We start from the raw sequence: 27,798 nt of genomic DNA on the forward strand, positions 1-27,798 counted from the left end.
CTATATATTTCTTCATGAATTTTCTCATCAAAATTCATATATTATGTAACAACCAAAAGAAAACACTCCAGTATGACGTAGGTGCACTGTACCGTTACATGTACACTATAATATTGCATAAGACCCAGGAGTGCTTAATAACATCTTTTGGGAATTGCCATTAAACTTAGATTTTGTTTGATCTTTTTCGCTCTCTGACTTTGTTTCAATATTTTGGTTCTGAAAAGTAATGGGAAGTAATTTTGCTTATCGTTTGTCTTCTTATTCCCTTTTGTCATGTCCCTGTTTTACACTTAGTCATATATTTTGTTTATTTCCTGTCCTTCTACTCAGGACCGAAGTCATGGGATCTTCTCTTTAATTTGTGTATATACTGTCCCTATATTATTTGCTCCTTTTTGTTAAAAGTATGCCAAAGAGGCATTGAGGAAGGGGCAGCCCCTTTCGTATTCACAACAATTTCTCTTCTTTTTATGGTCTAATCTGGCTCTTTACTTTTAATTGATAAAAGAGGTTATGAGAAAAGAAATCTAAAGTACATTATATTGAGTTCCCTCTAATAAAATATTGAGTTACCTCTAATAAAACATTTTTTTCTAAATATGAATATAGTGACATGTACATTGTATTCTGCATTGCAACATGGACATATCTAGGAGGAGCCAAGGGGGAAGCTTGATGAGGGCACTGGTTTGTAAAGGGTCTTAGCTTCTGTTTAAAGAGTAATAGATTGAGGAAGGGGTGGTCTGCCTCATATACAGAAAAAAATGATTTGTAATAGTACATTTTCTCAGAGCTTTTATTTGAAATATTTTATAGCTCAAGAAAAATAATTCATATTTTAACCAAATGTCTCTAATGTATGCCATAAGCTGCTACTGAAATTAGTTTCTTAGCCTATCTCAACCAACATCTGATATTATCCAACCTATGACTAAAGTTTCACTGAACCAAAACTCAAAAACTAAAAGAAGAGACAGAATAAAATCCATATTAAAAGTTAAAAAGGAAACTAAACAACAGAGGGAAGGGGGTAAACAAGCGAGTAGATGAAAAACCTGAGCAGCACCACAATTCAATAAAAATAGGATAAACTAGCGTGACATTTTGTTCATTTATTCTGTAATGAAGGGGACAAAGGTTTTTTTATGTGTAGAGGTAAGGCTGCGAATGGGAGACAAAATAAGAAAGGGGTCAGAGACAAATCGAGGCACCAGGGGTCTAAACGAGGAACTTGCCTTCTTTGAATATTATTCGTAAGGTTCTTTTTTAAATACATTCATATTTTTGGCACACAACAAGTTCCACGAACGAAAATGACTTTACGAGGAGAAAAATCAATGTACAAGCTGCACGAAGAGAAAAATCTTTGTGCAGCTAAAGCAAATGATCAATCTTCCTCAACCCTCTAAGGTTACCCAGGGTGTACAAAGAGGGTTGTTATGTATTCAAGATTGAAAAATAACTGAAGCTGAATGGGTCCAATAAGTGTGAAAAGAACCACTGAATAAAGCATGTATGTTTGCAAAAGTTTGGGCTAAGGAAGAAAAATGTTCTAAATTAAAACTCATTTAAAATCTGAATGAAATATATTTGTACAAATTTTCAAAACTAAATTCTCCATACCAAATTTTTCTTCATGCAACTAGTTCTATGAAGAAGAAATAAAAATTTAGCAAGTTTCTCGAAGACATTAATCAAGATACATTAAGTTCCATGAAGAAAAAATAACATGCAACAAACTTCACGAAGAAAAAAATATCATGGTAAATGAAGTTTAACGAAAGAATAAATCAACATACGATAAGTTTCACGAAGAAAAATATCAAGATAAATTAAATTAAACAGACCTTGAGTGAGATGTATTTATTGCACCAAACACGGTAGCATACCAGTAACCACCTTTAAAGGGTCCCTGAAGCTGTTTTAAGTGACTTTACAATGGGATTTGCAGTTACAATTAATATAAGCTGCTTTCTAGCATTTTGTTGAAGCTTTTGCTAAATGTATCCTTAGAAATTACCACTAGACCATTTTCTGTGGGGTCGGTAGCGGCTCATTAACGTGTACTATAGTATTGAGCACCGTCATGGAAAAAGTGGGGTGGCAAAGTAACAATGCTAATTGGCAGAAAAAAATATCATGGTAAATGAAGTTTCACAAAAGAATAAATCAACATACGATAAGTTTCAAGAAGAAGAATATCAAGATAAATTAAATTTCAAGATCAAAAATCAGCAAGCAACAAGTTCCAAAAGTAGGGAGTTCAAAAATGAAACCATGAATGGATCAAAATACGAAAGAAATAACTTACGACATATGCCTAATATAGGTGGAAAAGATGCATATTCCTGGCTAAAATACACTATATTTGTAGCCCTTGCGGGCACGGCAGAGGCATCGTTACTTACGACCCTATCCATTATTAATTTTAGTTTCAGTTAAAAACTAGTTTAATTCTAAATTACTTTCATTTTCTTTCAATTAGTCTTACTTTCATTTAATTTGAATTACAAATTAATTTAATTTCAAATTACTTTCATTTTAGTTTTACGATTGAAGATATTTTGCAAAGTTTTTTATCCAGACAAATTTACATCTCACCAAATTGAGTAAAAGAATAATTTCAAAATAAGCATTATTGAATTACGATCAGTATTTTTCTATAAACATATTAACATAAAATTTACTTAATAAAATATTGATGTAAATTTTTTCAAATATTAATTGCGTCATTTAAACATTAATGTTTTAATTATCATGCTCAGATTGCTATTGGGGATATTATATATTTAAAAGCTAACTTGAAGTCTACTCAAACACAAAGCGCAAGTGAGGCCTACTGTTTCAAAGGAGTGCAACTTTTATACAATTTAAAACCTTTATCTGAGAAAGATTTAAAGAGCTTTGAAAGAATTAGAAAGATTTGCAATTCAGTTAAGCATTTTTCCCACACTGGACTAGCTTATACAAGACAGTATCCTGTTTTTTAAGATAAAAAATTCTAGACTAAAATAATATTTATAGCTTTGACAGGGACTAAAATATTTCAGCTCTATATTATTTGATTAGCTAAATTCCGATCGTCATTTTCATTTAGATGGATTCAACTCAACGTTTGTTGATTAGCTGAATTTTTCTGTTACCTGAATTCAACTTTGAATTTTGTATTAGCTGAAATCAGCTTTACATTTTCAGACTAGCTAAATTCAGCTAAACGTTATTTACTAGCTGAATTTTCCAACCAGGTGAATTCAATGTTTTTGACATATTTTTGATTAGCCGAATCTTTCCGCTAGCTGAATTAAATTTTATATTTTTGATTAGCTGAATTCAGGTTTAAATTTTTTGTTAGCTAAATTTAGCTCTACGTTTGTCAATTACTGAGTTCAACTTCATGTTTCCATTATCTTAATTGAGCTCTACACGTTTTGATCAGCTGAACTCACTTTATATTTTTTGAATCAGCTGAATTCAGCTTTATATTTTGGATAAGCTAAATTCAGCTTTATATTGTTGACTAGCTGAATTAATTGCATTTTTAATTAGCTGAATTAAGCTCTACGTTCTTCGGTTAACCGAATTCGGCTCAGCATTTTTTGATAAGCTAAATTCAACTCTTCACTTTTTGATTAGCCGGATTTATTCCTACTTTTTCAGATTTAGAAGAATACATTCGGGTAACTTTTTTTTATAGAAATTCCTATTTAGTTGAAATAAAAACTTTAGCTGAAAAAAGATACCTGGAGAGCTTTCATAGCTTCTGAGATATTGGTAACGAGTTTATCACCTTCAGGCTTGTTCAGTAGTTGTGTAGGTTTTTTCCAAGCTGAAGTTCTACTTAACTGATTAAAGAAGAATATTTGTCCATCTACTATCCAAACGACAAACCTTTAGTCAGTATCAATAAATAATTATTAAAAATAACATTAATATTTTTAGATATGGAAGTATTAATAGAAGGGAAACCTACATTCCTATGCAGGGTGTCGAAAGATAATTAAAAATAATGATATAAACAATATGAATAATAACACAGAAATTACACTGAAAGCCTTGGACAATCGACACTCTTAAAATTGTATTCGTGATATAAGTTTCCGTTTGATTTTTTTTTTTTTTTTTTTTTTTTTTTGATCCATTTGATATTCTGAATTTGAGGATCTATTGATATTCCCAAGTTTATTCAGCAAAAATTAAGCTTGTAACCCGTTTCTAAGATTTATAACCTAATATGACCTAACACAACCTAACCTAACTGTAACTTTTCAAAGCTTGCATAAGACTAAAAAACCAGATTCGCAAAGCTACTTGAATCCAAGCAGAGAAAAGGGAATTTCGGACATTCACAGGTGAATGTCGACGCTTAACAGATTTCGGACATTCCCAGTAACATATATCAAATATCTCGTGGAAACAAACTGTAAGTAAGGAGCAACCCAGCTCAATAGTAACCAAAACTCTTAACAACGGAATTTTGATACTAATAGTTTCTTCAAAAGAATTTTATTCTTATGATGATTTTAACCATACAAGTTTCATCAAATTAGTTCTTACCCATCAACAGCTACGAGCCTGAGAAAATTTGCCCTAATTTAGGAAATAGGGGGAAACACCCCCTAAAGTCACAAAATCTGAACGAAAATCACACCTTCAGATTCAGCATATCAGAGAACCATAATGTAGAACTTTCAAGTTCCTATTTACAAAAATGTGGAGTTTTTTTTATTTTTTAGCTCACGGATGCGTGTTTATTTGGGTTTTTTTTTTCAGGGTTGATTGTATCGATACAGTGGTCCTAGAACGTCCTAAGAGAGCTCATTCTAACATAAATTAAAAATTCTAGTGCTCATTATAAGAGGCCAAAAAAATTAGAGGGCAGCTAGGCCGCCTACCACGTTTGTTTTTTTCCCATAGTCACCTGATATAAATTTTGAGATAGCCATTTTGTTCAGCATAGTCGAAAAACGTAATAACTATTTCTTTGGGGACGAGTTGATTCCCCACAGTTCCCAAAGGAGGTGCTGTGCAATATAAAACCAGAGTGCAACCTACCTACCAGAGAAAAGACTCCTGGCACATTTCTACATGCCCGGTGTAAGCGAATGACCTGAAAAAAGAATTACCAAGGAGTGCCAGCAACTTGAGTGGTAAAAAAGACCCCGGATTGTCTTGTTGAGCAGTTGGCTGGACTGCTTTCTCCCTTTTCTTCTCTTCTTGGGGTTCTTCTTCCCTTTCCTCTTTTTTATTTTCAAAGTGGTTGTTGGATGTAATTCCAAAGTCCATTGATGCCAGGCGGGATAGCTCTTTCTCTGGTTCCCACTACAAGTAAATAAGTAAGGTTAGATTAAAACGGAATTTCTAAGTAAAATGATTAGTATATTCAGAGAGCATATAAAAAACAATCGTGCAGTATGTTCACCTATATGTTCAATCATTTTTATACGTCAGTAATTTAAATTCGTCCTTGTTTACCTACAACAGAATTAGGTCTACAGGCCTTAAACTGTGGAGAACAGGTAGCTCAAGTATATGCACTTTCCAAAAGTTAATCAAATTCTGTATTATGAACTGAATTGTGTTTGAACACTTTTTTTATATTTTTAATATGTAATAGTGTAGTTGAAATCCAAAAGGAGCCTATTTATGATTCCAGGTACTTGTCTTAAGAAAATCACTTGGTAGAGGAGGGTGGTGTTGGTTTGGACAGAAATTTTGGGTTGGTTATTACTTCTACTTCAGTCACTTTTTTACTTCCGTAATTGGCTAAAATGGAAGAGAATGTGTTGAGGCTTCATTGGGAATTTTTTAAGATTTTTATATTCTGGGTTTTGGCACTAAGCTCAAATTATTCATGTTTCATGAATGTCCGAAGTCAATCCATTATGTGGGGTGAGTTCAGACTGTATGGGAATGGATTCTAGCAGTACTTAATTTTCAATAAAATGCAATGTACTTAAAAATTTGGATACACAGAAATCTTAAAATCAAATAATATGTACGCAAGTGGACCCTCGTTATCTCACGTTGTAGCTGCTGAGGTCATAATGGAAAGTGAGACCTTGCTTTGTCCACTCTGTCCCGCCAGTAGCAGCAGGCGATGGAAGCGCAAGAACAATGTCATCTGAAGACACAAATGCTTTGTCCGGACCAATTAAGTAGAAATTGATTTATTATGAAATTAAAATTTTTGAAAATACCACTTTGCTAAGGTAAGAGATGAAATTGAACTATAATAAGTACAACAGATCTTGGAAAAAATATCTTTGAATATGGCGTTCAAACATATTGAGGAAGAACGACTTTCTTGCTTATTTAAGTGTGGGGGCTGGAAAGATTTGGTTGATTTGAGGGAGTTATCTGCGAGGTTTTTAGCTAAAGAGCCAATTATGAAATTTGGGAGCCATATCTACTTAATAGTAAAATTGTATTACGCTAAATTCTATTAACGTAAATAAGTACTAAAATAAATAAAAGTAAATTTCTTTCTTAATGAATATTTGTTAATGCAAACAATGCCCTTGCATCTCCCTGGAAACTTTGAATAAGTCATGTTTGTGTGTTGTTGTTTTTAATTTTAGGAATAATTCCAAGTTCTCATCAATAAAAAGACTTCTCAGCTTACTTTTGATGACATTCATGCTTGAAAAAGATTGTTCGCATATATATGTAGAACTGAAAAGGTAAAACTTTTTTTCTTCTCCAATGTTTCCAATTCAACACAAATACGTTTGAATTTAGAAGAGTGAATCTACTTTTTTTTAATCCAGCTATTCTACTTTAGAACTACTAATGTCAATTTCAAAAGGAGAAAATTTCAGCTCAGTTATCGTAGCATTAAGAGGATTTTTGACAAATACTCAAGTTGCTGTGCTGTTTTTAAATTCCTGAAACCTTCTGATAAATACTACCTTCCTATTTAATATTATTGTTTTAAAATATTGTTTATCAATCAATGAATTATTTTTTTGGCAATCCTTCAGAAAGCTCGGAAAGTGAAACAATGTTTCCCTTTCAAAGCCCTGATTAAAAATGGACAATTTGTTTTCAAATGTTAGTACTTCTTCTAACATCGACAAATTAAGTGTCCTTTCCCTTATAGTTAATGGTTAAGGTGATTTAGATAAGACGTAACGTTTACTATGAAATAAACGTTTTGGATCCACTGGTTGTCAGTTTTTAAGAAACAGACGCATAAATAAACCGACTCGTGATTTTCTCCTATATTTCCATAATTGTGAAAAACTAGCGTTAAAAACGAGTTTATTTGTGTTTTTTAGAGAAATCAAACTCCAGAGCTTAAAATAATTTAAGTTAAATTAATTATAAATTAATAATCTTATAGTTACTTGGAGCCAAATTAGTTTTATATTAATGTCGTAAATACTTTAGGTTAACACAATATAAATTTAACTTAAATTGCAGATTAAAAATTATCGATCTTATGGCAGTAAAAGACTTTTTTATTTCCTCCAGGCCAGTTAAGGACTTTCCTGCTTCTATGAAAACATCCTGTTTTTTTACGCCGGTTTTGTGTTTTCAGTCAAAAACTAGGTTTAAAATTCATGACAAGGCCAGTTATTTGAGTTATTTTGCATATATGTTGTACAAACTGTGGGCCAATAATCTTTGCTCGTTTTATGGTTCAACTGTGAGCTTTACTTCCATTAGAAAAATTAAAATTTATTATTAAACCAAACCAATTTTAAACCAAAACCAAAACCAACACCAATTTGAGATCTTCGATATGCTGGGTGGATGTATTCAAACAATTTTTTTTTATCTATCTTTAATGGTTTTTGCAGACAATAATAACTCTTTAATTCTTGTAAGACTAGAAGTTTTGCTTTTAAAATTCCGAAACAGCTCTTTGGATGTGTTTATAAAATATTTTTTTATGTATTCGCCATCTGTATACAGTTTCCCTCTCTTAGCCATCGCTAGGCTAATAAGAAAACTCACCATATTAATATTGCCGAAACCCGAAACCCAATTCCAATTTCAGATGTTTGATATGCTGGGTGGTTGTACTCAAACACATTTTATTTGTTCTATGTTTAATGATTTTAGCTGACAATAATAACTCTTCAATTCTTTTCAGAATATAAGCTTTGCTTTTAAAATCCCAAAATAGCTCTTTGGACGTATTTATAAAACATTTGTTTATTGATTCGCCATCTGTATAGGGCTTCCCTCTTTTAGCAATCGCTTGGCTAATAAGAAAACATGGCATACAAATATTTATCAGGGGTAGGGGATTTCTACAGGAAAGATTTTCTGTGGGGAGGGAAGTTTCCAGAAGTGTACTTCCAGGGTAATTTTTACCTTGCCATATTTGCCAGAATTCCTATAAGAAATTCTCTTACTTATATTGCTGTATCCTTAGCGACCATATTTTACACATGGAAATGTGAAGGATTTTATTTAATCTTCTCAACATCTAATTTTGAGCACTGTTTTCATATGAAAAGAGTGTATAGCAAGTGGTTTATGTTTTTTTTGGAGAGTCAGAGCAATACCGAACCTGGGTTTTTATTATATTCGCTTATGCAATTAAAATTCATTTTATGTTTGATTCATTTTATATGTTATCTGGAGTTTGACAAAAGTTACACATGCTACCCTTTATTTACAATTTGGCTATTGAGCTTCAACAAATCCAAGAATTAACAAAACTGATCAAAAATGTCGATATCAATATATCGAATATCGTAAGCAAAAATGTTGACATCTCGATTAATCAAAGCATCATCCAATACTAGTGCAAGCATGTGAATGCATGCTTTTTCTGAAGTAATGTTGTTATTGTGAGAGAAAAACCATTTTTCTTGTCTTTTTAGTTCAGTTATAAATGAGCCGTTCGGTGAACACACTGATTAAGAATATGAACGTTCATTGCACACATATTAATAAAGTTGTATTTTTACGAAGATTTTCTTAAATTTTTAATTTTCATCAATTTGATAAGGGTAATAATTTATTTCTGGTGTTTTTTGAAAAAATTGAAACATTTTTATATATACCCCAATTAACATGGCTACCGAAAAAACAAAGGAGAACCGAAGATGAAAGCTGCGAACTTAAAGTTGAGTTGACTTAGAATTTTGTGTTTATTCCAAACTTGAATGGACCTCCCACATATCTTATTTGTAAGGAGAAATTCTTGCATCACAGGAAGGCAAAATTAGAGAGACACCTTGCAAGAAAGCCCACATAGTTTAATACTATACCGAAAGATGGCGAGTACATTTTCTAGAGCTGCTTAGACCAGAAAGTACTAAAAACCAAAATTAACCACCTTTACCTCTTCAGACCCCACCAGACCAACAAGTATATGGATATATATGCACAGAACCCGCCCCCCCCCCAAGGATGAAGTAGCCAAGGTGATCAAAACACTGAAAAACAATAAAAGTCCAGGAATAGATGAAATTTCTGTCGAGTTACTGAAAGCTCTCCCTGATCTGGTGGCGGATGAGCTTCATAGTCTGATCACCGAAATTTGGGACAATGATTGCACCCCCGATGAGAGGAAAACCTCGATAATTGCTCCTATCTTCAAGAAAGCAGACCGAAAGGATTGTAAAAACGACCGAGGGATATCCCTTATCCCTTTAGCTGCCATACTGTTTGCAATCATAATTTTAAACATATTTAGAGACACCAGAAACAGACAAACACAACACAACGAAGCAAGATTCAGACCATGCATGGGTTTCTGTAACCAGATCTTTAGCCTGCGGCAGATCCTTGAACACCGCTGTAAACAGCAGCGGGCAACAATCCAAATCTTAATAGACTTCATCACTGACTTTGATTCGATCCATTGTGATGCAATATGGGAAGCAATGAAAGAGGATCGTGTACTTGAGAAGACTATTCATTTGACCAGGGCAAACTATGCTGGAAGAAAGGTTTGAGTCGGAGTAGATGGTGAGCTTTTATATCTGGTCTGATTAAGGAGGGTCTACGTCAAGGCTGTGTCCTTTCACCAAATTTACTCAACTTCATCATTGATTGGATTCTGAAGGTGCTAGAAGGTTTTGCAGCCATAGATAAATGCAAAAACCTTGCGAACGACTGGGATGGATGAAACCTCTGTAATCTTAAACAGTAGTCAAATCGAAGACATCCAGTCGTTCATGGCTCAAAAGTAAACCCTACTGGCGAATCTTCAGAAGAGATTCAAAGCGACATATCGTCAGCCTGGAACGTCTTTCTTCAACTACAGGAGCTCTCTGGAACGGAGCGAAAATCAGACTTGGACGAAGCTCCAAATGTATGATGGTATGGTTCTTTCTGTTCTCCTTTATGGATGTGAAACGTGGTCGCTGAAGGGAGCCGAAGCGCTGATCTTGAGTATTTTCAACTACACAAACCTGCGTTATATCCTGGGCTTCCCCCTCTCATATAGAATCTCAAACGACGAAGTAGGGAGAAGATGTGGGGATCACCCACTTGTTTCCGATATTGTCAAGCAGAAAAGACTGAGATGCTTTGGCCACGCAATGCGGAGACCAGTTGACCATATAAGCAAAAGATACCTCAAAAGTCTACCACTACTGGCATGGGAAAAGAGAATAGGAGGTCAAAAGAAGACGTGGCTTGTGACTGCGAAGTTCGATCCGCAGCCAATCGGAGGGTTCAGAAAATACATCCTTCATTGGGATCGTCAGTGGTTGGATATCGGTGAGTCTACCACCCTTCAGTGAAACCTCTAGAAGGAGACATGTCGTCGTCTGCTGGGCACCAAGATAAGCCTGTATGTGGCTCAAATGTACAACAAGTGCAAGTAAGTAAGGATTGCCCCTCCTTAATCCCTCACTCTTCACGGTATTTCTTTTAAAAAAGCTTCTTCTTTCTATTAAACGACAGTTTTGTTTCAGGAGTCGTTCTCCACCAAAGGTGATGTTTCATGATTTCCGAGCTTGTTATGTATAATTTTGGGGCTAGAAATAAAATATAAATGTTCCAAGTCAGAATATGTGACATGCTAAGTACACACTTCATAAGTGGTAATCATCTAGCGTCTTTTTTACATCTCATTCATGAAGAACTTTATAGTATGCACGATTGGAGGACTTAGACCCTTTGACCCTTTCCTCTTTCAATAGCCTACCCTGACTTTGCACGTATAAGTAGGTTATACCATCTTTGACTCACGATGAAGCAGGGACAATTAAGGGAATGGTCTTTAATGCTTAAATGTTAATCGTTAAACATAGTACTAACAGCTCACTGCCGCACCAAGCCACCTAAGCCTAACAAGCCTACGCACGCTCCTCCTCCGTCCCAATGTATTCTCTTTACAAAGCCTACTTCTTTAGAACTTCCCAAGAATTTGCAATAACCCTTAAATATTTCCTTACATCCTCCCACCCAAATCGGGGATGACCTGCTTTTCATTTTGCCCTTGATAGTTGGTTGACAAGGAAAATCTTTTGTAATCTGTCATCCTTCGTCCTCAGAACCTGTCTTAGCCATCTCAACCTTTCTCTTTTATAACCCAGTGGAGCGGGATTGCACAGCGTTTTTCGCAGAGCTTGCTGATTGAAATGCGCTCAGTTAGACGAGTACCCAAAACAATCCGTAGGCAACATCTAGCAAGTCCTCTTCCGTTTTTGTCAAACATATTTGACCATTGACTGTAGCTTCTGATATGACCATTGACTCATGACTGTAGCTTCTAATATTATAATCCTGGTTCGCAGACTTATCTTCCTATTCTTACAAACTTTTTTCAACTTTGAAAAAACACCCTGGGCTTTGGCTAAACTATTTTTAACATTTTCACTTCACCCACCGTCTTTACTAATGATTAAATTTAAAAAAAATAATTTTTTTAGCTGAAAGTAAGGAGCGACATTAAAACTTAAAATGAACAGAAATTAATCCGTATATATAATGAGTTGTCCCCCCCCCCGCAATCCCTCGCACTTTCCGCTAAAGCTTTTAATTGTTTTAAAAAGTAGAATTGTGGCAAAGAGTCAAACTTCAGCGTAAAGAGCGAGGGATTGCGGGGGGGACAACTCATTTTATATACGGATTAATTTCTGTTCGTTTTAAGTTTTAATGTCGCTCCTTACTTTCAGCTAAAAAAATTATTTTTTTTAATTTAATTTCTGAACCTTTTTGAATTAATGCATGTTTGGTTTTGGCCCTCCGCACATAAATTATTAAAATGAAATTTGTATATTAATTTTTTTTTGGCTAAATGGCTTTCTCTTATTTTTGATCAGACGATTTTGAGAAATAAGGGGTGGAGAAGGAGGCCTAGTTGCCCTCCAATTTTTCGGTTACTTAAAAAGGCAACTAGAACTTTTAATTTTTAACGAACGTTTTTATTAGTAAAAAATATACGTAACTTAAGAATTAACTTACGTAACAAACTTTCATAACCTTATATTTTTATTATGTATACGAGGGGGTTTGTACCCTCGTTAATACCTTGCTCTTTACACTAAATCCTAAGTTTTGTCCCAATTCTTTAAGAATGACCCCTGAATCAGAAATGCCGTAGAATAAATAGTTGAAATTACTAAAAATACTTTAGCATAAAGAGCAAGGTATTTATCTCCTCCTAAATACCTCGCTCTTTATGATAAAGTATTTTTAGAACCCCTCATATGCGGAATAATCTCTATTCTTTTTAAGTTTCAATGCTACTTCTTCCTTTCATTTGAAAAAACGTTTTCATGTTTATTTTTCATTGTTTTCTTATAGTAATGCTAGAGAATCCTGCACCCTTTTTATTGAATTTTTCTTCCCCCATGACAGATTCCTCCAAGGAAAGATCCTCCAAAATAGCCCCCTCTCCTCAGCCCCACCACCAAACAAAATAAAATCCCCCCGAAAACGTCTGCACACTTCCCAATAACCATTACTATATGTAAACACTGGTCAAAGTTTGTAACTTGCAGCCCCTCCCCCAGGGATTGTGGGGGAGTAAGTCATCCCCAAAGACATAGTTATTATGGTTTTCGACTATGCTGAACAAAATGGCTATCTCAAAATTTTGATCCGTTGACTTTGGGGAAAAAATGAGCGTGGGAGGGGGCCTAGATGGCCTCCAATTTTTTTGGTCACTTAAAAAGGGCACTAGAACTTTTCATTTCCGTTAGAATGAGCCCTCTTGCGACATTCTAGGACCACTTGGTCGATACGATGACCCCTGGAAAAAAAAAACAAAAAACAAATAAACACGCACCCGTGATTTGTCTTCTGGCAAAAAATACAAAATTCCACATTTTTGTAGATAGGAGCTTGAAACTTCTACAGTAGGGTTCTCTGATACGCTGAATCTGATGGTGTCATTTTCGTTAAGATCCTACGACTTTTAGGGGGTGTTTCCCCCTATTTTCCTAAATAAGGCAAATTTTCTCAGGCTCGTAACTTTTGATGGGTAAGACTAAACTTGATGAAACTTATATATTTAAAATCAGCATTAAAATGCAATTCTTTTGTTGTAGCTATTGATATAAAATTCATTTTTTTAGAGTTTTGGTTACTATTGAGCCGGGTCGCTCCTTACTACAGTTCGTTACCACGAACTGTTTGATAGTCAAACAGTTCGTGGTAACGAACTGTAGTAAGGAGCGACCCGGTTCAATAGTAACCAAAACTCTAAGAAATTGAACTTTGATATCAATAGCTACATCAAAAGAATCGCATTTTAATGCTGATTTTAAATATATAAGTTTCATCAAGTTTAGTCTTACCCATAAAAAGTTACGAGCCTGAGAAAATTTGCCTCATTTAGGAAAATAGGGGAAAACACCCCGTAAAAGTCGTAGGATCTTAGCGAAAATGACACCATCAGATTCAGCGTATCAGAAAACCTTACTGTAGAAGTTTCAAGCTCCTATCTACAAAAATGTGGAATTTTGTATTTTTTGCCAGAAGACAAATCACGGGTGCGTGTTTATTTGTTTGTTTTGTTGTTTTTTTTCCCAGGGGTCATCGTATCGACCAAGTGGTCCTAGAATGTCGCAAGAGGGCTCATTCTAACGGAAATGAAAAGTTCTAGTGCCCTTTTTAAGTGACCAAAAAAATTGGAGGGCATCTAGGCCCCCTCCCACGCTCATTTTTTCCCAAAGTCAACGGATCAAAGTTTTGAGATAGCCATTTTGTTCAACATAGTCGAAAACCATAATGACTATGTCTTTGGGGATGACTTACTCCCCAACAATCCCTGGGGGAGGGGCTGCAAGTTACAAACTTTGACCAGTGTTTACATATAGTAATGGTTATTGGGAAGTGTACAGACGTTTTCAGGGGGATTTTATTTTGTTTGGGGGTGGGGCTGAGGAGAGGGGGCTATGTTGGAGGATCTTTCCTTGGAGGAGTCTGTCATGGGGGAAGAAAAATTCAATAAAAAGGGTGCAGGATTCTCTAGCATTACTATAAGAAAACAATGAAAAATAAACATGAAAACGTTTTTTTCAAATGAAAGGAAGAAGTAGCATTGAAACTTAAAACGAACAGAGATTATTAAGCATATGAGGGATTCTAAAGCTAATTTAGCATAAAGAGCGAGGTATTTAGGAGGAGATAAATACCTTGCTCTTTATGCTAAAGTATTTTTAGTAATTTCAACTATTTTTTCTACGGCCTTTCTGATTCAGGGGTCATTCTTAAAGAATTGGGACAAAACTTACGATTTAGTGTAAAGAAGGAGGTGTTAACGAGGGTACAAACCCCCTCATATACATAATAAAAATTAAAGAATATAAAAGTTTGTTACGTAAGTTAATTCTAAAGTTACGTATATTTTTTGCTAATAAAAAAATTCGTTAAAATTAAAATTAATAGTTGCCTTTTTATGTAACCGAAAAATTGCATGGCAACTAGGCCTCCTTCCCCATCCCATATTTCTCAAAATCGTATGATCAAAACTAAGAGAAAGCCATTTAGCCAAAAAAGGAATTAATATGCAAATTTCATTTGAATAGTTTACGCGTGGAGAGTCAAAATCAAACATGCATTAATTCAAAAACGTTCAGAAATTACATAAGAAAAACTAGTTTTTTTAACTGAAAGTAAGGAGCGACATTAAAACTTAAAACGAACAGAAATTACTCCGTATATGAAATGGATTGTCCCCTCGCAATCCCTCGCTCTTTACGCTAAAGTTTGACTCTTTGCCACAATTCTGCTTTTTACAACAATTAAAAGCTTTAGCGTAAAGAGCGAGGGATTGCGGAGGGGACAATCCATTTCATATACGGAGTAATTTCTGTTCGTTTTAAGTTTTAATGTCGCTCCTTACTTTCAGTTAAAAAAACTAGTTTTTTTTGTGTAATAACTAGATAAGTTCAGCTGTCCACTTGATTGACCTTCTTTTTAACCAATATCACCTCTTCTTCCTTACTTATTCCCAGTCTTACTGACCAAGTCTTCTCAACATTGACTTTCAAACTTTTTCTTCTCCCCTGAACTTTCAAAACCTCTAAAAACCATGTAAGTCTAGGAGAGTTTTACTTCTCCCTTTGGTTAAATGCTCTTATGTAGCCTTTACTTTGTTCCATAGGACAAAGTCAATCAGAATGATTCATATTGTTGGGGATAGATGAAACCAGCTACTACCTCATTCCCTTAACGGCAGCAATGTTGTTCTCGTATATTGCACTTATCACTTTTATGTGTTTATCTTGTATACCATACCAAAGGAAAGACTTTCTATCATACCTTTATAGGGCCTTCTACCATCTATTCCTATTTTTACCGACATGAGCATTATAATCCTCTAATAGAACTATCATATTTCTACCTGGAATCCTGTCTATTTGTTCCTGAAGCTGTCAGTAAAATTCATCTAAGTCCCTACTATTTCTTTCAGTCGGTTTACGATGGCATATACTGCAATGTCTGATACCCTGCACTTTTTGGCCATAAAATTAACAAGTAGCATTCATTTATTTATTTATTCACGACTTAAACAAAACTAGGCAGCTTCCTTATTCATCATCCTCCTGTGCAACCCATCCTCCCTGCCTGAATAAATAAATTCGGTATCACTCAATTTCATGTTTCCTACCCGTGGGATAATGCTTTCTGAAACATGTAACAAGTCCAGTTCAAAGTGTTTGAATTCGTCAGTCATAATGTCAACACGATAGTTGTTTTTTAAAGTCATATCATTTCAAGTTACAACTTTGTATTCTTTAATTCATTGAAATCATTATTGCCTCAGGAAAAGCAATGCTCCCGGAAAGAGTCCAGGATGTGGACTATCCCCTTTTCTCAAGTCTACACGAAGTGCTTATGCCGGCTTAGAACCTGGCAGAAGGAAGACGGTTGCACCTTCAGTATAAATGGAGGCTTTGTGCAATCCTGGGCCCATCTTGGTCAAAACATGGTTTTTCGCACTTGGTAATGCTCTTCTACCCGAAGAGGTGAAACCTTGCATAAGAAACCTCAAGCCTATTATCTCTTATTCATCATATATTCATGCCTACAAATTTTATGCTACTATGGGAAGGTAACCCATTATAGATAACTTAGCTAGAAAGATGTTTTTCAGTCCAAACGAGCACACCAAAACCAACCAAACTCAGAAAAATCATCCATTAATCGGAATCCTGTGCAAATTTGGCTATGGTTTCTACGAGGGTTGTCACTCCTCAACGTCGTCCTGAAGCGCTGTTTGTAGTCAGAGTTTTGGCTAGGCAAACTCCTGAAAGGTCCGCCCTGACACCGCTTTTTAGCCATGTAATTAGAATTTTCCTTTCGCGGACAGAGACGGAGGAAGGAGCTTATGACAGAGCGGAGACTCCAAACCTTTTGACCATAACGGAACATCATCAACCTTTTATACCCAGGCCAGAGCAGAGGGTTGGTTGCCGTTCCAGAAATTCACCCCATTCCTGCGGAAATTTCTGTGTCAGAAAATACCCCCCGGACAATTCACCCATGGACAATTCCACCGTACGCAAAATTGAGTAGCCATAGAGAAAGTACAAAATAGGTACCTCAATATGTCGGTCAGACGTCCTAAGGGGTAACAAAAGGACCAGAAATCTAAAAAGGTTCTAGTGTTGGGGCGGGCTGGTCTCCAATCATTCCAATTGTTTAGTTAAAAAAAAAAGGAGTAGGACTCTCAATTCTGATCTAATGAGCAATCTAAGTCTCTGTAACAATGGACCAAGAGGGGGAGTTTTGGGGTGAGGAGAGGGTAGCTCCTCCCCCCACATACGGAATAAATTCTGCTCGTTTTGGGGTTTAATGTTACTCTACTTTCATAATAACGGCGTAGACCAGAAATATTCCTGAAAATCAGGAGGGATTAAATATCAATTTCTACCCAATACATTCATAAGCTGAATTTTAGTGGGGCTTGCCTGTCTAATCGGCACTTCTAATGCTGTATAATAGAAATCTCAAAACAAATAATATAAATATAAGACAGCGTCATTAAGTCAGGGGGGTGCCCCCGGCTCCCCTTTATGTGTGACCATGCCTTCCTTAGAACTAATTTTGTATCTATTTGTAGGCACAATGAAGTTTAGGATTTGTTGTCATGAAAATCATCCTTTAAGGAATTTGTTCCCCCCTCCCTAACTAAAAATCGATCAGAGAGCCCTTCTGTGGATATTTATTGCTCTCATCTACAAATATTTGGATTTTTTTTAACCAAAAAAGATCACGGATTTTTTTCAGGGATAGTTGTATCGAACCAAGAATCCTAAAAGATCTGGAAAGGGCCAATTCAAACAAAATTGAAAGTTTTAGGGTTCTTTTAAATGACCAAACAAACTGGAAGGCAACTAGCCCCCTTCCCACGCCCCCTTTTCCCCTAAAGATATCCGATGGAAAGTTTGAGAATAGTCATCTGGTTTAGCATAATTGAAAGGTCAGGTCCGATAAATGTGCCTCTTCGGATGACGTGACCCCCCCACACACACACATATTCCCTAGGTAAAGGACTGTAAGTTTTGGATTTTCTCCATTGTTCATATATGGTATTTGTTATTGGGGAACATACGTTAGGAAACAAACATGCATACATTTTTACGGGGGAGGAGGGATTCTTACGGGGAAAACTTTCATTAGAGAGGGATTTCCCTGAATTCATATACAGAATTCTTTTTATTTGGTTCTTTTGGACAATTTTTATTTGGCTTTGGATGCACAATTTTACATATGGAAAGAATGTTATGGGGTAAATTTTCAGCAGGGAGCGAATTGTTTGGAAGTACTCTTAGCAGCTGTCAGCGCAATTGGCAGGGTTGCAGCGTGAATTTTCTAAATCAGCAGACAGGGGGTACATAGTTTACAGATGATACTTGACGTCCAGCAAAATTGGTATCTAATGGCTTATGAGATTGTAAACGACAAATCTGAGGATAAATATAGAAGTCAACATACCAAAAAAAAAAAAAAAAAAATCACAAATTTGTTGTTTAATTCACAAAAGGTGTGAAATAAAATGATTAAACCTTTATTTCATGAAAGGTGACTTCCACTAAACAGGGTATTTAAATATGTTTGAGCCTGGTGGCTATAAGTCTGAGTCTGGTTTTGGAACATCAAATTACAAACTCAGTTCACATCACCTAGATCACCCTGTTGAAAATCAAGTTCTGCTAGAAATTTCTATGGGTATAATCGAAGGGCTCAAAGTTGGGCACTTGGGACGCCACACCTGTCTGACCACCCCTCCCCACTCTTAACTTGGCTTATAAAGTAAAACTTCGTTGGTCAAGCGACTGTGAAATCAAAATGCAGCAGAAGTCGTGCTAGGAATAGTCAAAGTCAAAGCAATTGTGGTAAGAATATCCGTCAAAAGAAAACTTGTCATTGGGCAGAAACAATCTTGGTGGAAGAAGTAGTCTTTTTGGTACCAGCTGAGTTGGACGTAAAGTTGACATAAACTGTTATATTAGACACATATGTCGTGGGACTGGTTGTGCTAGAATTGGTTGTACTAAGGGGAGTAGTAGCACTAGTGATGCATGATTTCTTCAAAGCTAAAACTTGATTATTTTATTGGTATTATGCTTTCTGTAAAGCTGCATTTCAAAATTTTCAGATAATTGTTCAATTTATCAATGTTCTATGAATCAGCCTTTAAATGGCTATTATTTATATTTAGTACCCTTCTCTAAATTATTGTTGAATTATTAAGTCTTGATACAGATGGAAATACCCATTAGGATCCTATAATTATGCAGCTAAAATTGTATGTATGTTTCTGATTTAAAAAAGTATGGAAAAGTGCTTTAAAAGTGTTACCTTTTATGTGTACGATTTTAGAAAAATAGCACAAATATGTTAAAGGCGATCCCTACGACCTGGAATACACCTGTTTAATAGGTAAAGAGCCATCTTTAAAGTTTTTCTTTTTTCTCTAACTATACCCACAGGACAGTATCAGCATCCGCACAGCTGATTAAAACCCGCCAATCAACGACTAAATTCGCCAGGTAGGAGCATAGGTGTAATTGTTGTTTTTTTCAAGCAGTTTCGTTTGGAAGTTGCTTCACTGATTATATTAGGATACATTTCTTAGTATTAGAATGACCGGAACCTAATTTGATTGACAAGGAGAGGTAAGAACCGTGTCGTATACAGAATTTTTTTCGGGGGGAGGGCGGGCAAAAACAGATCAAAATGTGTTTTTATCCATTTTTATTAAGTTTATTTGAGTCAGACAAATATCTCGGGAAAAGGGAGGGTTCAAACCCTTCCCCTGAATACGGCCATGGGTAAGATTCTTCTGATGCAACAGGCATAGTTCCTTTGAAAAGGGTCTTCGGGGCCTAAACGGTCCCCTAGTACACGTGCCTGTTCATGGATACACCATTTTATTAATTTTAGATATAATTTTTTGTTTGTATTTTTGGGATTGCGCTGTTGGTATTTGTGGGATTGCAGTGATCTCTTTTTAGGGACTTAACGGTCGTATAAAATCGAAACACCTTAGAAAGTCAATTACAAAAAAATAGGGTATTTTAAATGTCGACGCGTTAAATATCCTGTCCAAAAGTATTAAAAATTTAGGCGTTTTTATTAATTCATTGTTATGTGTTTATAGAATATTATGCATTTATACAGAATTTTGCTCCGAGGGGAGGTTAAAACTTAGGAAATGGTAAGAACTTGGAAATTTTCTGGAAATACGGGATGTACTGTACAAATTTTTGATCTTTGAGTTGAGGGGATCTTTGGAGCGAAAATAAAGATACTTACCATTTATTTTATTTAGAAAATCATAAGGTATAAGGATAAGTTACTCTTAAATAATCTGAGTAAAAGTAGGGAAGAGGGTTATTTGTTAATTCAAAAAGTTGTTGGGTTAGGTAAATAAAATTTGCATAAACAGATCTAAAGTTCCAAACACCAAAAACAAGAAGAACAGTAGGGAATTTTTTAAGACAGTGGGAAAGAAATTAGAATGAATATTTCGGCCCTATGTCTAAGGGCCGTCCTCAGCAATACAAATAAGAAAAAACAACTTACAAGAGGATAAAACCAATAAAACTAAAATGAACAGTTTTTCAAAACAGTCCTAGCATCCTTACCTCAGCGAAGTTCAACCAGGACTGATAAATAAATTGTTATGAAACGAGGTAATTCATTGAAATGAAAGAAAATGATTTAAAAACACGCTTTTAATGCCAGCCTAGCTTTTTTCACTGCTGATCTTATAGGTGTATTTGTGACAGGTTCTGTGTTAATATCTATTGGTTTTTTATAATATTTAGTAAGGTCATTTTTAATTAAATCTGTGTATAGAGCATTCAGGGAATATTCTCCTAAATCCCTATTTAAGAAAACATTATTATTAATCTTAAGTCTGATTTCAATTGCTTCTCGAACTACTTGCTTTATGTCTAGATCATTGCTAATAATGGCGGATTCTTTAAAAAGTATTCTGTGGCTGCTTAAAGCAGAATCAAAAGAAACAGAAGTAATATTAGAATTGAGAGCTTTGGTGATATCATCTTTATGTTGTTGTAGGCGTTTCTCGAAATTTTGGCGGGTTCTCCCCACATAAAATTTGCCACAGTGGCGTAGTATTTGATAGACACCTCTTTGGCGAGGAATGGGAGTCTTATCTTTACCAGAATTTAGGAGATTGATTGAAATCAGATTTAAGATTTATAATAATATTTCCTTAAATAGGGATTTAGGAGAATAAAACGTTTAAAACAACATAATTAAACTATAATCTACTTATGCTTATACATTCAATACCTAATCGATCAATTGTGGCGCATTTTGATATGATTTTCTGGTCAATTTAGTAAAATAGCTTTGTACATCAGTGAGCATGAACATATTGCAACATTTTTTTTTACCCCATTAGCAAAGATAACTTTGCATAGGGATTTATTTCAAATTGAGCTGTTTTCATTATTGTTGGATAGAAATATTCCTAGAAAGATATTCTGCTTTCCAGGATGGGTGACGTACATCTCATGTCATTCAAAACTGCTTATTACCGTTTACCATGGAAGGTCTTTTGAACTATCTGCTTCCACCTCCTTACCCAGGGCTGACGCTAGAAATCTCAAGGTGAATAAAATTCCACTTTTAGCGCAATTGCAAATTTCATTGAAAACTTTTATATATTTTTCTGACTCGTAAAAACGTAACAAAAATGAATATAAACGAATTTTTGATACATTTTATAAGGTTTTTTTATCCCCCTCAGAAAAAATCCATTTGTAAAACACCCCTCGAAAAAAAAAAAAAATCCTGGATACGACCCTGACCATGATCTACTTCTTGATTTTCCACTTGATCAAAACTTATCTCCTTCTATTTTGAATTTCTATTTATTCCATGATACCTCATTGATAAAACAAAGAAAAAAGGGGGAATATCAAATAATTATGAAGTTCTGACCCAATTAGCTGAGATTAGAGACAGAAATCGTAGTCAGTTGGCTAGTGTGTTGAATCTTTAATTCATGGGGTCATTGAATTACTTAATAGAATTAAATCTAACAGATTTGGGCCAAATGTACGGCTTAAGTTTGTCAATTATTAAGAAACTCAGCTACAAATGGGACCAAATGTTTTTTTTTTATTCTGTGTGGGTTTCGGTGGGGGACCATATATCTACTTTGTAGAAAACTAATCAAGGGTTCTAGGGTATTCACGAAAATGCCTTGTGTTCAACGAATAACTGAAGTTGACTTTTTAAAATCCGAATCAAATCTGTTAAAGCGATCATTAACATAGTCATTCCTGGAAAAGATTGTATACCAATTATGGTTGATCCATTGCTTCCTTTAGTTATAAGTCTGCTAAAACGTAGTCTGCATCATGAACCGTATATTTGACCCAAATCTATTAGGTTTAATCCTATGTATTTATGCACCAAGAATTCAACGGCCTTTGGTTTATGGTTTATGGTAACCTAATATGGTTCTGGATTAGAGGTTCAATAGGCTACACTATCCAACCGGATACGATTTTTGTCTTTAATCTCTGCTAATTGGGTCGGAATTCCATTTATTTAAAATCACCCCACGGTGCTCCGTTGTATCAACAGGGAATCCAGGAATAAGTGGAAATTCAAAACATAAGAACTGAGATATATAGGGTAACTTTATGCTATTGAAAATAACCTACTCCACAAATATAATTTTAGCCAGATTCTCAGCGAACTATTCCCCCCTTTTTCTCACCACCATAGCTCCCTACATAAGTACAGTCTTTGTAGCTTACAATTCTTTTCTACTGCCGCACACCAATTATTCCTACGTCGCTTAAATGGGCTAGTTTCGTCATTAATACTTATCACTTTTTATTTGAAACTCATTATTTTCTCTATTTTTTTCAAATTAAATAAAATTGATGTTTTGAATAAAACTATCCTTCAAAGAAAAATTTTTTTTCAAGAATTTGTATACTATTAGACTTAAAAAAACAGCAACACAATTTACAATAAATGTACAATTAAACCTAAAACAAACATAGATTAAGATAAATAGTTAACTCGAGCTTACAACGAACAGAAATTGCTATGAATGAATAAGTATCATCCAAAAAGAACAAAAGTTAAAATAGGCAGTCAATTCAAATTCAAAACGAACAGAAATTACCACAGATAAAAGTTTGGTAAACCTCTTCAAATCTTCTATAGGCAGGATGGCCATTTTCCGTTTTCTCTTTTCATCATAAGATTAAAATAAATTAAATATTCCTAAAACTTCCAGTAATTATTCTTTTAAATGCATTAGTATATTTGACATAACCAAGTGTGTTTCATTTTTCTGTATGACCTTTATATTTTATTTTCCTTTTGTTTTGTATACAAATTTCTGTATACAATTTTTCGATTTTTTCTTACCTTTTCTTATATGCTTTGCTTAAGCCAAGTTCTCCTTGATAAAGAAAATTTTCGGACCTATATTATTGTTAAATTAAAAACAACAATTTTTTCAACTGAAAGTAAGGAGTGACATTAAAACTTAAAATGAACAGAAATTATTCCGTATATGAAAGGGGATGTCCCCTCCTCAAAGTCCCACTCTTTACGCTAAAGTTTTACTTTTTGCCGCAGTTCTACTTTTGAAAACAATAAAAAAGACTTTAGCGTAAAGAGCGGGACGTTGAGGAGGGAACAGACCCTTGTATATACGGAATAATTTCTGTTCTTTTTAAGTTTTAATGTCGCTCCTTACTTTCAGTTGAAAAAAACTTGTTGTTTTTATTTAATATTTGAACGTTTTTGAATTAATTATGTTTTGATTTTGGGCTCATCGTACGTGAATAATTAAAATGAAATTAGCATATATTTTTTGGCTAAATGGCTGTCTCACAGTTTTGATTGGACGATTTTGAAAAAAAGGGTGGGGGAAGAGGCCTAGTTGCCCTCCAAGGTTTGGTTACTTAAAACTTTTATTTACTTAACTTGGCAACTAGAACTTTTATTTTTTAAAGAAGGTTTTTATTAGTAATAAATATACGTAACTTGCGAATTAGTTTACGTAACGAACTTCTAAATTCGTCTGTTTTTTACGTATATGAGGGGGTTTGCCCCCTCGTCAATACCTCGCTCTTTAAATTAAAGCTTGAATTTTGTCCCGGTTCTATAAGAAAGACCCCTGAATTACAAAGGTCGTAGAATAAATAGTTGAGATTACTGAAAATACTTTAGCGTAAAGAGCGAGGTATTGAGGAGGAGACGAACGACCTTATATACGTAATAATTTATGTTCGTTTTTAGTTTTAATGCTGCTCATTACTTCTAGTTGAAATTTTTTTTTTTTTATTTATCTTCTCAGTTTTTTTTAAATAATGCTAAAAAATCGTGCGCCTCCTTCATGGAAGTTCTCTTCCCTCATGATAAATTCCTCCACGGAAAGATCCTCCAACGTAATCCCCTCCCCCGACCCACACTCCTTCCCTCCGACCCCACCCCCCTCTGACGTGAAAAAGTCCCCCTGAAAACGTCTATACACTTCCCAATAACCATTGGTACATGTAACCAATGGTCAAAGTTCATGACTTAAAGCCCATCCCCCGGGGACAGTGGTGGATTAATTCGTCCTCAAAGACATAGTTGTTAGGTTTTTTGAAAATGTTGAGCAAAATGGCTGTCTCAAAATCTAGATCCGGTGACTTTGGAGGGAAAATAAGCGTGGGAGGGGTCCTAGGTGCCCTCCAATTTTTCGGTCACTTAAAAAGTGTGCTAGAACTTTTGATTTCCGTTATAGTGAGCCCTCTTGTGACAGTCTAGGACCACTGGGTCGATTCGATCACCCCTGGAAAAAAATAATAACAAACAAACAAACACGCATCCGTGATCTGTCTTCTGGGAAAAAAAAAATACAAAATTGCAAATGTTTGTAGATAGGAGCTTAAAACTTCTATAGTAGTGTTCTCTGGTACGCTGAATCTGATGGTGTGATATTTGTTAAGATTTTATAACTTTTGGGGGGCATTTCCCCCTACTTTCTAAAATAAGATACATTTTCTCAGCCTAGTAACTTTTGATGGGTAAAACTAAACTTGATGAAACTTATATATTTAAAATCAGCATAAAAGTACGGTTCTTTTGATGTAACTATTGGTATGATCCCCTCTTATTTCATTAAAATGTTCTTTTTTCTGTAACATGAAATGTTCCATTCGTATAACCTACTTATCAACACAAAAGGAATCGAGGTGAGAGGGGGATCATGAGGGAAGCCAGAAAATTACTTGGGAGGATGCAAGTACCACCGATATCTCTGTTTTTTTTCAGATTTAAACGTAATGGTTTCCCATTTTCCCTTTTATTTTTTAATGTATACATTTACCTTGAAGGCATTGCCCCTGGTTTCCTGTCGGTGCATATGGGGATATATCCCTAGGAAGAAAATTTGTTCGAAGTACTCACTTCGAAGCCCTTGAAATGGTGACCTTATAATTATTCTTTAATGTTTCAGACCATCCCCCTAATACATATTTGGGCTTTGGAATACATACTTGGACTAATACATATTTGGAGGTTGCACTTTTTTGGAATAATTTTCATTCATGCAACATTACTAAACGAATATTAAACTTTGATGAAAAAACATTGGTTTAAGGAGGAGGAAACAGTCCTTGTCAATAGAAACCGAAGTTTTAAATTTCATTAAATTTGTTCATCACTGCATATGGCACACGGAAATTTGCGTTATTTTAGAAATAGGAATTAAACTGCCCAAAAAGAGCTACGATCTTGATGGAAATTATATAATGAAATTGACCATGTATCAGAACCTTTGTGTTTGTATGTGTTTTGTCTCTCTAAATCTCTGCGCCTGTGTGTCTGGGCGGGTGTTTGCTTGCCACAGTGTCTCGCTTTGTCTGTTTGTATGGCTGAGTCTTTGTGTTTGTATGTGTTTTTTGTGTCTCTCACTTTCTCTACCTGTGTCTCTGGCCGGATGCTTGCTTATCCCAGTGTCTTTCTTTGTATTTTGTATATCTGAATCTATGTGTTTGTATGTGTTTTTGTCTCTCTCACTCTCCGTGCCTGTGTGTCTGGGTGGGTGTTTGCTTGTACCAGTGTCTATCTTTGTCTGTTTGTATGGCTGAGTCTTTGTGTTTGTATGTGTTTTTTGTGTCTCTCACTTTCTGTACCTGTGTCTCTGGCCGGATGCTTGCTTATCCCAGTGTCTTTCTTTGTATTTTGTATATCTGAATCTGTGTGTTTGTGTGTGTTTTTGTCTCTCTCACTCTCTGACCCTCTGTGTCTGGGAGGATGTTTGCTTGTCCCAGTGTCTGTGTTTGTCTGTTTGTATGTCTGAATCTGTTTTACATATATATATATATATATATATATATATATATATATATATATATATATATATATATATATATATATATATATATAGTGTTGGGGGGATTTTTGACCTGAGAGTACCAGAGGGTTTTTTGGGGCTGTTTTTTTACCTCGTCACCAAAGTTCTGCATCTTGGACTTTCTGAAGTTACGAAATCCCATAGCTTAGTTCCTTATCTTGCGCGGGTTCCAGGTGAGGACTTTCAGTTATAGAACTTAACTTGCTTCGAACCCTGTCAGGACCTAGCTCATCTCGGTTTTAACATGGTGCAACATGAACACCTTTTGCTTACTAGAATGTTTCAATGAGTAATGGGCTTTCGGAATAATTTGAGGATCTCGCACCTGTAGCTCCGTTGGTCATGGGTCAGGCGCTGGCTAGTCATCAAATTGCCCAGAAGGCAGATAGTTCTCAAAACTATTGACCATTATAAGTGAAATGATCTCAAAATTTTGTACCCGTTGGGAGGGGGCTAAAGGGGTGACAAGAGGATAAATATATTGGAAAGGTAGGGTTTCTCTCAATCACTTTTGACACTTAATAAAACTCCCATAACTTTGGATTTACTATCAAACGAGTCAATCCAAAGTTTTGATGACTTTCTGTTCTATACAAAGTGGTCGGAAAAAAAAAGAAGATGCATAGCAGAAACTGTACATTTTGCTAGGGCAGCGCTATTGGGTTTGACTCTGATCTCTGGTAACCTTCTGGTGAGCTCTTAATCATTTTCGTGTCTGTATTAGAGTTCAGAATACTCTGCCAAGTAATATCAGACATCGTCACTTCATAGGGATCTTGAAACGACTATCGAATATGCGTATAGCAACGGCTTAGTCTCCTTTGTTTTCTTCATGTAAGAAAAATAATGAAAATATAAAAAACTAGTATTTAAATTTAAATATGAAAAAGATAATGCAAAATACACAAGCGTTAAAATATATTAGTGTTTTGAAACAAGCACTTCTAGACGTGTTTTTTAAAATGCGGGCCAAAATTGTTTTGTTTTATTGAGACGCAAACGAAATTTAAATTTATGAAAAGTAAATTCAAATAACATATGTCAAGCCAATTCTTTTATTTGTTTTCCATGGTGTCCGTTTAATCAACTCTGCAGAAAACGTGAATGGATTTGTCATTGTTCTAAATAAGGAATTCAAGGTCTGGGTAAACGCCCAGCGTTATGCACATTTCAAAACTTGTTTTCAAGATCACATTAAGCTTCGGCACCGATGCGAAAAAACTCATATAAGACCAAATGTTGGATTTGAAATTTTCAATTAGTTTTTTTCGCAAATATACTATGTCAAATTACATCAAATAATTGTGAAGTATTTATAAAATTGACCTCATAAACAAAATCTACTGCTTAAAAGCGACGTGTCTCTCGTGCATTTTTATTGTTTTTTTTTTCTCTATCTCTCTCTCTCCTTGCTGCGTTGTAACGAAGGGCTGATGTTATATACTTGGGAGGGGGCTCAATGGGTGTTATATTTGATGTTAAATTGTCCTTTGTATGTGCTAAAAATCGTG

The 27,798-nt window shown here is 35.1% G+C and overlaps 2 protein-coding genes and 1 long non-coding RNA gene across 4 annotated transcripts in view; 2 read left to right on the forward strand and 1 right to left on the reverse strand.

The window, feature by feature from the left end:
- LOC136037992 (uncharacterized) overlaps positions 1-19,285 on the reverse strand; it is a 36,145-nt gene extending 16,860 nt beyond the window's left edge. The window contains exons 1-2 of the long non-coding RNA XR_010620103.1: positions 19,234-19,285; positions 5,056-5,322 (exon numbers count right to left, since the gene is read on the reverse strand). This is a non-coding gene — a long non-coding RNA (uncharacterized LOC136037992). The remainder of the gene's footprint in view (positions 1-5,055; positions 5,323-19,233) is intronic.
- LOC136037995 (UDP-N-acetylglucosamine transporter-like) overlaps positions 1-27,798 on the forward strand; it is a 446,903-nt gene that overhangs the window by 217,028 nt on the left and 202,077 nt on the right. The gene's annotated exons all lie outside the window — the stretch shown is intronic.
- LOC136037993 (cuticlin-4-like) overlaps positions 19,420-27,798 on the forward strand; it is an 85,175-nt gene continuing 76,796 nt past the window's right edge. The window contains exon 1 of the mRNA XM_065720897.1: positions 19,420-19,550. The gene's annotated coding sequence lies outside the window, so the exon portion shown is untranslated. The remainder of the gene's footprint in view (positions 19,551-27,798) is intronic.

This window comes from Artemia franciscana, chromosome 17 (assembly GCF_032884065.1).
Source record: "Artemia franciscana chromosome 17, ASM3288406v1, whole genome shotgun sequence".
NCBI lineage: Eukaryota > Metazoa > Arthropoda > Branchiopoda > Anostraca > Artemiidae > Artemia > Artemia franciscana.